Below are 12,501 nucleotides of genomic sequence, written 5' to 3'. Positions count from 1 at the left end.
CGTACCCGTGAATCTCTGACGAGACCAGTACATCCGGTTTCCTAGTAGCCCGCAATCAATTACTAGGTGGCGACTCCAACGAACCAAATCGAAGCAAACAACAACATACGAGACTTAAATCGCCAGCCGATGCCGCGCGCCTGAAATTTTTTGGGGTGCGACAGACTTAAACAAGATTCAAGGAGTTGAAATAGCCATTTTGATAAGATAATTTAAAAAATGATTTTATTAAAAAAATTGATGTCCTTTAAGTTTATAAAAAGTTTAGTTGAAGTTGAATAATTTTTCTAGTGTTATATGTAGATGACATATTTTTAATAGGAAATGGTATATCTTTACTCTAACAAGGAAAGATTTGCTTCACCAAGAACTTTTTTATGAAGGATACGAGTGAAACAATCTATATAATATGAATAAAGATCTATAGAGATATAAAAGGTTGTTTGGTTATCCCAATTCACACACACGCATAAAATATTGAAATGATTTGGCATGAAAGAATTTAAATGAGGATACTCACCTATTTCACATAAGATTGGTCTCTCTAAAGATATATACCCAAAAACATAAATTAAGAGAAAGGATGGAAAGGATTCTCTATGCTTCAACTATAAGATCCATCATATATGAAATGTTATGTACATGATCAAATTTATCTTATATTTTGATCATAACGAGTAAATATCAATCTAATCCAAGTGAGGATCACTAAAAATAGTTAAAAATATTATCAAGTAGTTAAAAAGAACTAAGAATTTCTTTATGATATATGAAGGAGATGAACTAGTAGTTTATGGATATTTGAATTCTAGATTTAAATTAGATATTGATGATAGAAAATCCTAATCTAGATATATTTTTACTCTAAATGGTGGTGATGATATTGATCTTTAGAGTTACATATTCATATTTTTATATATTTTGATGGTAACAAATGAAAAAGAAAAAGAAAATGGACTAATAATATGCTTGGTTGAAAATAAGCTTTAAACATGTTTCATATGAAGAACACATCAATAAGGATGAATGATTTGATGAAAAATCAATCAAAAAGTCCAAGAAGGTAGCAAAGTGAAAAACTTAGTTTAAGTATTCATTTTAGTTCTTAATTTGTAAATCTTTATATCTTACTTGATGGTAGAATTAAAATGAACTCACACACATCACTCTGCATACATTAAATGATTGATATATCAGATGATTTAAGATAGATGGTTCTAAGAATTCGCCTAGATTAAAATTGTTGAATATGGAATTCTGCATGAACCAAACGACTGCTTGTTCATTAGTGATGAACACTTAGGAATTCTGCAGGAATCGGTTGATCAATTGGCTTGACCAATCTGAACTGGTCAACCATTTTACTCATTACTGGGGTTCTAATGGCTAGTTTTTCTTATAAACATTTATATGGCTTGTCTAATTGAAAAATTAGCAAGGGATTCCAAACATATATGTTAAAAAATTCTACTCCAAGATCAAAATAACAACAAAATCATCAATCCTTAAACATACTCTAACTAGTGCTTTCAAACCATCATATTATAGCACAAAGAGTACACATGTTCGTTCTCATTATACTTAAACACTTTTAAATCCAATAAGTGCTACTTAGTGAGTTATAGAGATACTAGAACTTCATTTGTACCATCCACTCTATTGAAAGAGTTTGTTGTAAACAAAACCATACTTGTAAAACTATGAGAGTTAGGTAAAAACTCTTGGTATTGGTAAGGGAATATCACCAAAGTAAAATCTTAAAGAAGGTATATCTTTAAGTGAGAAAAATCTTGATGAGGATTTCAAGTGGTGTAAAAGTCTTGGTGTGGATTCATCAAGTGGCTATTGTAATCCTGAACTTGGACTAATAAAAAAATATATGTGAAACCTTGAAAACTTATAATTTAAATATATGAATGTGTAAACTTTCATGTAAATTTAATACTAAAAGTGATATGATCTCAATGAGTGATGGAAACCAAGATAAGAAATAATATATAAATATGATATATAATGGAGGGGATGACCTCCATAAAATGAAATTTGATTTAGAATTCATAAGGACAAAGAAACTACTAATGTGTTTTGATGGATAAAATAATGAGGAAAATGATATGTTTCTAAGGAATAAGTGAGGTAATAAATAATAAATTATAATAAAGGACAGTACAATGAAAAGGGCAAGACTGAAGGTGCAAGCACCAATTAAAAATTAGTGACTTACTTTGAAACAATAATAAGTCTGATAAATAAATAAAGGTGAAAATTTTAAAATGAATATATTCCAAAATAATAAAATGACCTTAAGGGTTTATAATGATAGTTTATATGATTTTATATGAATATTGAACAAAAAAATTTAGATTGTTGATGAAAAGTCATGAATTGACCAAATTTACATTAGAAAGCAAGAGCTCTCAATCCAATCATCGGATTAGGATTTAATTTTACATGAAATCTATTAATATGTTTTTCTATCTTGGTTAAAGATCTCATCCCAATCAGAGTTTGGTAAAGACTAGCGATTTAAGTAGAAAACAAATTGAATAATTTAAATGAAAAATAAAACAAAACACATAAAGGCATAAATAAGGGATAAAATTGTAATGAATGGAAAATATACCTTTAACACAACAAAGAGCCCAGCAGCCCAGACAAAAAAAAAAAACATGAAGTGAGAGACAATAGAGAAAATTCGGCTAGAGATAGAAGTGCAAAATTTGAAGGAGTCAATCTAAAAAAATAAAACAATAATGCTTCGGTGGTCATATCTCTTGCATCCACCGTTGGATCATGCTGTTTTTTCTATATATTACTCTTCACACAAGCCTATACTAACTAACCAAAGGGATCCACACATTCCATTTGACAAAAATCATCATTAAAAATTTCTTGGAAAACAAAAGGAAATACACCTACAGAGCAGCTTTGGTCGCTAACCAATTTCTCTCTCTTCCACAGTTAAATCATGTTTATTTTTGGATATGTGGTGCGCCTAAATGTTTCCTTCATTATGGATGGTGGAGATCGGAAAAGCAATCTCTGGTAAGGTGTTGTTCATGTTGAACAGTAGCTCGTCAATGTTCAGGTTAGCTTGGTTTTATTCAGATCTAGAGAGATTTAATCGTTGGAGCATTTTGATTTTGAGATATATTATGCATGACTCTAAGGTTTATATTCTGACCGTTGGGTTTGAAAATAAAATCTAAGGTGGATGGCTTATTGCTTTTTGAATCTATTGCTAGTTTTGGCAAAATTTAGAAAACTTGATTAAATACATGTTTTGATGAAATTAGAATTATATGGGTGTTAGGGTTTATGAAAGATGTAATGATAAAATATGTTCTTGTTATTAATATTGTTATGGATTAATTATGTATTCTTTATATGAAGCGAAGAATGATTATGGTGTAAGAATGGGAAGGAACATTACTATATGAACATGTTGATTGAATAAAAGGCTAACTTGTTGGTTTTGTGGATATGAATGGGGTGGAACATGAAGAAATTGATATGAAAGAAATTTGGAAAATAAAACATATTTAAGGTTGGCCATAAGTATATTTTTGGCAAATTGACTAGTTAATAAAGGTTATCATTGATTCCAACTAGTAGGGTGAAATTATTGTTGTGATAATGATATAAGAATATTAATTGTTAAGGTTTGTCGCAAATATTTAATTGCACGAGGAGAAAGTAAAAGAAAATGAATGGTTTATTGTTTTGTTGTATTAATAATGCTAAACAAGGATAATAACATATATAGTATGTGTAAAAAAAAATGAGAAAATCCAAAAGGATGAGTTTCCTTATTTTGATCTAATCTTGCTATATTGTAGAGGTATGAAAATTGTTTGAATGTTTTGTTTAAGAATTGGTTTAAATTTATAATTTAATGATGCCAAATGACCTTGGATAATGTTGTATATGCATGAAAATGAGTTTGAAGTTGAAAAGGATTTCCAAGGGATGAAAATCCTCATTGTCCAAAATTTTAGCTATGAAGGAGGGGCTATTATGATTGTTGATTTTTAGCCTTAAAACAAAATAATTTGGAGTTGATTTCTTTCTAAAAGTTGTATTTCTATGTTTAAGCATTTCATAGAGACAAATCACGCCCAAAACTGAGTTTTATACTTTAGTTATGATTAAAACACTAGTTAGTCTTCTGGGTTGGTTAAGCTAAATTGATCGGAATTAGACAATTTTTAATCTTCACTTGGAATTGTTGTTAAGTGATGGTTTTAATAACAAAATTATAAGATTGGATATGAACATGAAAATGGGTAAAAGTATGAGATTCTAAGGAAATTCCTCGTTGTTAGTTTGAGAATACTAGTTGAATGAGAATTAAATAAAGTTATGATGTTGGTTGTATTTTTTATAAAAACTAAATCCCTGGTGGTACAGCAGAAGCTGTGAGGACTAGACAATTGCATGGAGTGGCAGCACACACATATTCTAGGTAGGTGCATCGCACCTTGCCTTTTAAAATTATGTAAACTTATTGATAAATTTTAAATTTTATTATTTTATTGCTTCGATAATATGGAAATGAATATGAGTACCTTGCATGCTTTGATGTGTATCAACTAGTTATAATATAATTAAAATGGATATGAGTACCTTACGTACATTGATATGTATCAAACTTGTGATGATATTATTGGAATGAATAAGAATACCTTACGTACAATGATATACATCCAATAGTTAGGATAATGTTTGAACGAATATGAGTACCTTGCTTGCATTGTTATGCATCAAATTAATTATATTATTATTAGGATGGATGCAATTACCTTACATTGATAGATATGGAATTAACCATGATAACTATAGAATAGACATAATTATCTTACATAACTCAGTATGAATTGGGTATACATAATGACTTGGAGATTGAAGAAGAAATGATAGATAATTGGTCACCATAGTATCAGTGGCTAAGGATACATTACAATGATACTTAACACCATGATGAGGGTGGCTAAACGTATAAATTGATACTTGGCACTATGATGAGGGTGACCAAGGTTATGTGAATGATGTTTAGTGACTATAGTGTTGATAATTAAAAATGTGTGCGAATGATACTTGACAACCATGGTTACAATGCATAAGATATTAATAAGAAAAACAAAAGGGGATCGGTACGAATGGAAGATTCAGATGACATTGATTAGCTATCCATTTTTTTATTGCTAATGGTATCAATGGAGTTTCATTGGCATCGGCATTTCAAATGACATTGATTAGCTATCCAGGTTTGGATAGATAATGGTATCAATGGGGTTCCATTGATACCGGCATTTCAAATGACATTGAACAACTATCCAAGTTTTGATAGCTAATGGTATTGATAGGGTTTCATCGGTACCGACATTTGTTTAATTGATTAGTCGATTCCGAGCAACTAGGTGACTAATGATGTTAGTAAAGATTACTAACATTGGCATGGTTACTCCTAGTTAAGTGAAAAGAATAGGTTGATTAACTATTCTAGGTCAAGAATAATTAATCGGGTCAAGAATAGTTAATGATATCAACGGATCACATCGGTATCAACAATCATTTCTAGTGTGATTAGCTACTCCAAATAAAAAGGCTAATGATGTCAAAGGTTCTTGACATCGACAACTTTGATGGTAAACCAAATATGAATAAGATTTGATTAACTATTCTGTGGAAGGAATAGTTAATGATACCAATCGTTTGTATTGATATCGGCATATGAATGTAATTGATTAGTCTAACTCAGTATTGGGAGACTAATGATACTAATAAGATTCATTAGTATCGACAATTACCTCCCAAGAAATGAGAGGGAAAATATTGATTAGTAATTCCAAAATAATAACATAAGCTAATGATATCAACAGAGGAATATCTTGGTATCAAATAAGAATTGATTTATAAGGAGATAATTTTCAAAAATCGTTGAGTTGTGTTGAGATTTCTAAGATGAAATTATTCTCGACAAATGAGATAGGATATTTGATGGATATTGGTAATAGATGGAAAATGTATGTTGTAAAACAGGTTTATGCCTAATTTTATGTATCAAAAGAAATTTCATGGAGATTATTACTTGTCATTGTTATTGTTTATTACTACTTTTTTATATTTATGTGTACATATTAATTTCTATTTTTACATCCATCAAGGTCTCATCAAGAATGATATTGGTTTAGTTACCTTTTGCTTTTGATCATGTAATTATTTGTAAATTAAGAGATTTATCTCCTAAAACTTGAAATGTAATATTAATCCGTAAATTTGAATGTATAACTTTAATTCAATGTTTGTAACTCTAAGTACCTATTTAACCATACATATTTATAGTTGAAATCAAATATTTCACTTGAATTATATTATATGAAATTCTCTCCCAAAAAAAGAAAGTTTTTTTTTTTTGTATAGAATAAAAAGAAAAGTCTTCAAAGGAGTAATAATTAATTGAATTAAAGACCCTCTCTCCGACTTGCAAGGATCAAACTAGAGCTAGCATCTAATAGTAACTTATGACTATCCTTATGATATTATCCATAAAAACTAAAAGAAATTCTTTACTCTAAATTTGATTTGCCAAAGAAGGCCAAAGCTAAAAATATTCAAACTAAAAAGGGATCTTGTATTTCAAATTTGATCTACTTTCATTTATTTTTCCTTATATGATAAAGGCTTGATGAATGGATCAGCAAAAAAAAAGTATCAGCATATATAAAACATTTTTATAGCAAAAAGAAATCAACCTTTCAAATTTGCAATTTCATTATTTAATGTTGAGTTTAATGGGTATTGGAATTCGTAATTTGATTCAATTCACTTCTTCTAGTCTCATTACCCAAGTTTGGTAGATTAATCTAGGTTGATTCAAGTCATTTTTTGTTCTTTTTTTAGTTGATTTTTTTTTAACTTCATCCTTCAATATTAGGTTGATTGAGAATTGAGTTTCATATTCATTTATTTTTACTATGAAATTATCATGGTTTCATGACTTAGATCGCAAGTTTTACATGTTAGCCAAGTTAACTTGGGTTTATTTTAACCTTTTTTTAATTGAATATTTTTTTTTCAATTTCATCCTCCAACATTGGGTTTATTTAGAATTTGACATCATAATATTTTTTTTTATTTTTTTCTGTAGATTTATCTCGGTCTTAAGACCTGAATTTAACAGGTTAACCCGAGTTGACCTTAGACATTTTTTAATTGACTTTTTTTTTTCACTTTATTCCTTCAACATTGGGTTGATTGAGAATTAAGTTTCATAAATTTTTTATTTATTTTCTATTGGTTTATCATAGTCTCATAATTCTAGTCGCGGGTTAGCCCAATTGCCTTATTGTTTTTTTTTTTAATTTCATCTTTTAATATTGAGTTGATTGAAAAATTAGGCTTCATAATTTTATTTTATTTTTTTGCTTTCTTTGAGGTTATTACAACCTCATGACTCGGGTCACGGATTTAGTTAGTTAACTCGGGTGGTTTTTTCTGTCCTTTTTTAATTGGTTTTTTTTCAATTTCATCATGCAATATTATTGAGTTGATTGGAAATTAGGCTAATATTTTTTTTTATAGGGTTATTAGAGTCTTATGACTTAGGTCAAAGACTTGGCAGGTTAACCTAAGTTGATAAGAGTAAATCCAAGTCAATCCAATATATTGTCGTCTTAATATTTTCTTTTAAAAAAAAAACCATTGTCTTAATTTTTTTTAGTTATGATATATTCTTACCACTCGTTTTGGTTGTCTTTGGATTTAAATCCAATTAACCACAGCTAACCGTACTTTTCTTAAATTTACTTTGCTCAACCCTTACATAGTTTTCTTTTTCTTTTGTTTGCTAGAAAACATGCTAAGTATATTTAGATATTTGTAAAAAAATTAATTTGACTCGCAGTGTCGCTCAGGAGAAAAGGGACATTTCTCTTAACATCATACAAATCCTTGTAGATTTATAGTATTTAGAATTTAACAGGAACTATGAATATACAAATACGCTTAGCCTTGCAAATAATTACATAAGAGCTTCATTTATTGAAGATGATTTGATTAAAATGACTCTAATTTCTATAAATTTGAATGTATGATTTTAATTTAATGTTTGTAACTTTAAGTATATATTTATATTTAAAATCAAATCTTTTACTTGAATTATATTATATGAAACTCTCTCCCCAAAAAAGAAAGTTTTTTTGTATAGAATAAAAAGAAAAGTCTTCAAAGGAGTAAATAATTAATTGAATTAAGGACTCTCTCTCCCACTATCAAGGATCAAACTAGAGCTAGCATCTAATAGTAACTTGCGTATGACTATCCTTATGATATATCCATAAAAGCTAAAAGAAATTCCTTACTTTAAATTTGATTTGCCAAAAAAGGCCAAAGCTAAAAATATTCAAACTAAAAGGGATCTGGATTGGAAATTTGATCTACTTTTTTTTTTTTTCTTATATTAACATATAAGGCTAAAGGCTTGATGAATGGATCAGCAAAAAAAAATTCAGCATATATAAAAACATATTTTTAGCAAAAAGAAATCAATTTTTCAAATCAAACATGAAATTTATAATAATAATAATAAGAAGAAGAAGTTGCAACTTAAGTAGAATAAATTCATCCTGGATAGAAGTACACTAAACAAGACATAATAAACAATTATTCTATTAAGTTTTATAGATAAATAGAGAGAGAGAGAGAGAGAGAGAGAGAGATTATTGTGTTTTAGATTAATTCATTAAAAATGTTTGGATTAATTTTTATTTCATGGTCAGGATTCTGGTGTAATATTTTATAAATTGTTAAAAAGTCTACACTCTATTTTGCATTAACTAGGGAATTTATAAGAATTTTATTTCTTGTAGACTAACCATACAATCAAATAATTAACATATAATAAGAGGTTTTGGCATTTTACTAGAGTAATGAATAGTGAGATGCTTTGGCCTTTTTCAATTTAATCCTCAAGTTTTTTTTAGTTTAAATTTTTGTTTTTCAATTTCATCCTTCAATGTTGGGTTTAATATGTATTGGATTTCATAATTTATTTCAACTTACTTTTTATTGAGTTATTCTAGTCTCATTATCTGAGTTTGATAGGTTAGTCTAAATTGATTTAAGTTATTTTTTTATTCTTTTTTAGTCATTTTTCTTTTCTGAACTTCATCCTTCAATACTAGGTTGACTACGAATTAGGTTTAATATTCATTTATTTTTTTCTATGAAATTATCGTGGTTTCATGACTCGAGTCACGAGTTTTTTTAATTGATTTTTTTTAATTCATTCCTTTAACATTGGGTTGATTGAAAATTAAGCTTCATAATTATTTTTATTTGCTTTCTATGGGTTTGTCATGGGCTCATGATTCTGGTCACAGGTTAGCTTAGTTGCCTTAGGGTTTTTTTTTTTGTATCCTTTTTCAATTGAATGTTTTTTTTTTTTAATTTCAACCTTCAATAATGGGTTAATTGAGAATGGGGCTTGAATTTATTTTACTTTGCTTTATTTGAGGTTATCTCAGCCTCATGACTCGGGTCACGAGTTTGGTCGGTTAAATCGGGTAAACTTAGGTCAAGGGTTTTTTGTGTCCTTTTTTAATTATTTTTTTTCAATTTCATCGTATAATATTGAGTTGACTAGAAATTTAGGTTAATATTTTTTCTTATTTGTCTTCTATAGGATTATTAGGATCTTATAATTTAGATTGGGGACTTACATGTTAACATGAGTTGATTCGAGTCAATCTAATATGTTGTCGTCTTAATATATTTTTTTAAAAATATTTTCATGATCTTTTTTAGTCAAACTATTATTTTACCACTCGTGTATTGTTTTTGGATCTATAAAATCGACTAAATCACTCTAACTCCCACAATTTGTTTTTGCTAGAAAACATGTTAAGTATACCTAGATATTTGTTTTACTTTTAGAAAAATTGATTCGACTCTCAATGTAGAGCAGAAAATTATCATAGTGTTGCTTTAAAGGGAATATTTCTCTTAACATCATAGAAATCCTTTTAGATTTATAGTATTTAGAATTTAACTGGAACTATGAATATACAAATACGCTTAGCCTAGCAATTAATTACATTATAGCTTTATCTATTGAAGATGATTTGATTAAAATGACTCTAATTTCATCAGTTATTAAGTAATGGGAAGGTCTGTTCTTACTATGAAGTTCGTGGATTTTTGGGCTTTCCAATAAATAAAAAAACCACAAGTGATATAATAATAAAATAAAATAAAAAGAAGAAGAAGAAGAAACGATGGTGTCAAGATCAAATTACGGTGGTGGAAGCTAGCCATGCACTAATAAATCCAACTTTTACAAGAGTACTATTATTAGACCATTAGTCCATTACCCTACTTTAATCCACCAAACACAAAGAAATTTTATTCTTATGCATTTGAGCTTTTACATCCGTATCAAATTTAAGGTAAAAGTTCAAAATGTTAGTTATCAAGATTAAAGTCTTAATTTAATTTTATATATGTATTATTAAAGAAGATTTAAAACAAATTATTTTTCTAATTGACTAATAAATTAAAACACCACAATCTTTTTAATAATAAGTATTCGATCTGTATTTACAATTATTTAACCCTACAAAGAGATAGACTTCGATAAAAAACTTGCATACAGAAATTGAGTGAGTCTGGTAGGAGAAAATAGAGATTAAATTGAACAAATATTTCACTTTATTTCTTCATGAACACATAATAATATAATATAAAAAACAAAAACAAATAACACAAGAATTAGTAGAAATACACACCTTGTAGTAGAGACAGGAACGAACGGAAGATTCACGATCACTTAGACACCCACAACCTCTCTATCAATCGATTGCAACCACAAATATAATCCTTAATACTTCACTTTCTTTCTTCCTGGATCATAATTGCAAACATGTATGAACAAATAATAATATAATATAATATAAAGACAATAACAAATAACACAAGAATGAGTAGAAATACACACCTTGTAGTAGAGACAGGAACGAACGGAAGATTCACGATCACGGAAATATAATGTATGTAGTGTTGCTATAATTATGATCTCTCAAGGTTTTTTTTTGTTTTTTTTTTTGTTTTTTTGAAAATGATGATTAGGGGAAAAGAACGAAAGGAGCTGAAAAGAAGACAACAATTAATTAAATGAAGAACACTCTCTGGCACTTCCAAGGATGAAACTCGAGCTATATGATTGTCCCTATATCCCACTCAAGGAATATGATTTGCCCATAAAGAAAAAAAAAAGAAGGCATTCCTTGCTTCAAATTTGGTTTACTTATGAAGTAAGCTAACGACATCAACATTTGCAGGCTAAAGAGAGATTCTCATTTCAATTATTTTATTTTATTTTATTTTATTCTTTTTGGGTGCATGCAGGCCAATGGCTGCATGGGTAAGCGAAAACATTACCGCTGCATGTACAAAACCAATTTAAGGCATGTTAAGATGCCATAAAGCCTTCAATTTTCTATATTACCGTATAGAGTTTTAGATACTTCTATCATTGGAAGATGATAACAATAAAAATATTTTTTTTGTTTTTATAATAAAAGTATTATAAGCGGGTTTGGGCTGTGATTCAAGCTATTTTTAATGAAAATTTGAATTTGTTTTTCAAATTAATTTTTTTTACTGTTTTAATGTATTTATGTAAAAAATGATTTTTTAAAAATGTAAAGATATTATTTTGATATATTTTTTAAATAAAAAAATATTTTAAAAAATAATATTAATTACATTTTTAAATAGACCCAAAATATAACTCAGCTTGATCGGTGAACAAAGTGAATATCAGGTTTAAAATTTCAGTATAAACCATATAAAATATTTTTTATATGCAAACGAATCTAGAAATTGACAGATATAAAATTGATTGTATAAAATTAAGGAAAAATAATATCTAACAAGGTTGCACTTATTACAAATACTATCCAAAAATAAATATATTTTATTCTTAAAAACAAAGTGTTTGGTATCTGAGAAACTACGGGAAAGTGAACGAATAAACTAAACTGACAAAAATCTTAATTTTCTAGGTATATATGGTTTTTAAATTATTTCAGCTACTTTTCCTCAATTTTCTAGGTAAACAAGAGGAGCTAAATTTATTCCCAGCCTAAACATCAAGAATTTCAGTAGAACAAAAGAAGAGATTATCACTTCTATTCTATTTGCTTTAGACCAAAATTTAATTGGCTTAAAAAGACTCCCAAAAGCCTAACTGCATGCTCTAGGGTTGGTACAAGCGCTGCCTTGATCCATATACCTTGTTCGCATCTCAGGTTCAATGTGCTTAGTTATAGGCGGTGCGAGGAAGTTTATGTTTTTTACTTCTAATAGGCTTAGCCCAATATTTTATTCAAAATTTGTTTAACATCCCATAAAGATACTTTAATATTTAATATTTTATATTAATCAAATATATATTATTTTAAATAAAATATAATTCAAAATATCACAAAAATAAAATTA

General features: G+C 28.2%; 1 protein-coding gene across 1 annotated transcript in view; it reads right to left on the bottom strand.

Annotated features, from left to right (window-relative positions):
- Positions 1–12,501, bottom strand: part of LOC118059521 (probable disease resistance protein At1g61310) — a 111,577-nt gene that overhangs the window by 85,316 nt on the left and 13,760 nt on the right.

The sequence above is a fragment of the Populus alba genome, chromosome 1 (genome assembly GCF_005239225.2).
Source record: "Populus alba chromosome 1, ASM523922v2, whole genome shotgun sequence".
NCBI lineage: Eukaryota > Viridiplantae > Streptophyta > Magnoliopsida > Malpighiales > Salicaceae > Populus > Populus alba.
This window is presented reverse-complemented; position numbering and strand designations above follow the sequence as displayed.